Here is a 2,500-nt window from a genome sequence, read left to right on the forward strand (position 1 = left end):
TTTCCAGTGTCATCCCCCCAAGTTGTCGTTGCCAACAACCCAAGAGTCCATAGTATTCGGAGTTCTAGCGGGGCCTCCCCTTGCTTCCAACAACCCAAGAGTCCATAGTATTCGGAGTTCTAGCGGGGCCTCCCCTTGCTTCCAACAACCCAAGAGTCCGTAGTATTCGGAGTTCTAGCGGGACCTCCCCTTGCTTCCAACAACCCAAGAGTCCATAGTATTCGGAGTTCTAGCGGGGCCTCCCCTTGCTTCCAACAACCCAAGAGTCCGTAGTATTCGGAGTTCTAGCGGGGCCTCCCGTTGCTTCCAACAACCCAAGAGTCCATAGTATTCGGAGTTCTCGCGTGGCCTCCCATTGATTCAAACAACCCAAAAGTCCATCTTCTTCGCAGTTCAACATCGCCTCCCTCGTTTCCAACAGGCCCAAAGGTCGTCTTCTTCGCAGATCCACGAAGAGCTCATCACGATTTGCCACATTCCATTTCCCACGGGTTGTCAACAACACTTTCTCACACTTCCCGCAATCGAGTACGTGCATGACATGCCAAAGCACATCTTATTTGCCTTCCATCGCACTCAAGACGACGGGTTGTGGAAGAACGATATTGTTCACAACAAGTTCAAGGACAACGTCTCAATCAAGGGACACAACCGAATTATGTTGACTGGGTCGCTAAAGTAAACCCGAGTTCATATAATGCACCGCATCCAAAAGAACTAGCCACAACACGTGCATCACTGAGATGTTTCACTAGATGGAACACGTGCGTGACATTAGGATCCTCCAACACCTCTTCGTGATGGAAAGATAGAATTCGAAGCAACCACAGAAGTACCGTCTAGTGGGTAGGCAACACAGGGACTGATCAACCAATATCACCCAAGGCAACGGGTGAAAATGGAAGAGATGCATGCTTGACCGTTCGATACGCAAGGCATGGAGCCAGCCAGCAAGTGCATCTCGATTACAACTCACACACCCTCACGTTCGCAAGACACCACACCACAAGACGGTCCACCCCCCACCTACCATGGGCAAGCAAGCAAATGGAAACATCAAGTGACGCAGGGTCAAGCATCGCTAGGCATGAAAATAACTTTCCACAATATCCGAGGGACTAGCTGCCGAGCTAACCAACGATCAGTGACGACCGTGTGTTGGTATTAATAAAGCTCAACAACTATGAAGAGGCTAGTTGTGCCATGATAAACATGCTAACGCACGCACCACGTGAGGGGGGAGGCCTCATCAAGCTCCCTTTAAAACCTGCCAGTGTGGAGCTGGCCGGCTCAAGGAGCACTCCCCCCCTATAAGAGGTTAATATGCAAAAGGCAAAATTGTACAAGTAGATACACTTTTTTTGAGCAGACATAAGTCCATATCTCGGGCTATACTTCGAATTTTGATGCGATTTTTTGCAGTAATTCGTAGAATAATGGTATCTCCTTGCTCACCAAATTTCATAATTTTTCTCGAAGGGGAACTATTTTTTTTATTTTTTTTACTTACCGGGTATGTGTAAAATCGGGAAAAATAGAAAAGCACATGTAGACTTCGAATTTCGACCTCATTTTTTCCAGTCCACCACTAAACAATATCAGGAACCTCCCCACAAAATTTCATTCAGTTTGGCCAAGGTCTTAAATTTGACAAATTTTGGCACCAACCTATCTAGTCGCGGTGCACCGACCAACTTGGCCAAGTGCAAAATGCATCCAATTCAAAACTTTTGTGCACCAACACTTTTACAGTACTCATTTGGGGGCATTTGGAGGCCTTTCCAACCCTCACATCTCAAAAACCACGAATTTCATTTTTTCACAAATCTCCCCACCAAGCCATCTAGCTATGCCGTGGTGCACCGCCAACCTTGGCCATGTGCAAAACCCTCCGAACTCAAAACTTTCGTGCACCAAGAATTTCATGGTATTCATTTGGGGGCATTTGGAGGCCATTCCAACCCTCACATCTCAAAAACCACGAATTTCATTTTTTCACAAAACTCCCCACCAAGCCATTTAGCTATGCCGCGGTGCACCGCCAACCTTGGCCATGTGCAAAACCCTCCGAACTCAAAACTTTCGTGCACCAAGAATTTCATGGTATTCATTTGGGGACATTTGGAGGCCATTCCAACCCTCACATCTCAAAAACCACGAATTTCATTTTTTCACAAAACTCCACACAAGCCATCTAGCTATGCCGCGGTGCACCGACCAACTTGGCCATGTGCAAAACCCTCCGAACTCAAAACTTTCGTGCACCAAGAATTTCATGGTATTCATTTGGGGACATTTGGAGGCCATTCCAACCCTCACATCTCAAAAACCACGAATTTCATTTTTTCACAAAACTCCACACAAGCCATCTAGCTATGCCGCGGTGCACCGACCAACTTGGCCATGTGCAAAACCCTCCGAACTCAAAACTTTCGTGCACCAAGAATTTCATGGTATTCATTTGGGGACATTTGGAGGCCATTCCAACCCTCACACCTCA

The sequence above is a fragment of the Vigna unguiculata genome, unplaced genomic scaffold (genome assembly GCF_037176805.1).
Source record: "Vigna unguiculata cultivar grain cowpea cultivar isolate G323 ecotype 2 unplaced genomic scaffold, ASM3717680v1 ptg000029l_ERROPOS232281, whole genome shotgun sequence".
In the NCBI taxonomy this organism is placed as follows: domain Eukaryota; kingdom Viridiplantae; phylum Streptophyta; class Magnoliopsida; order Fabales; family Fabaceae; genus Vigna; species Vigna unguiculata.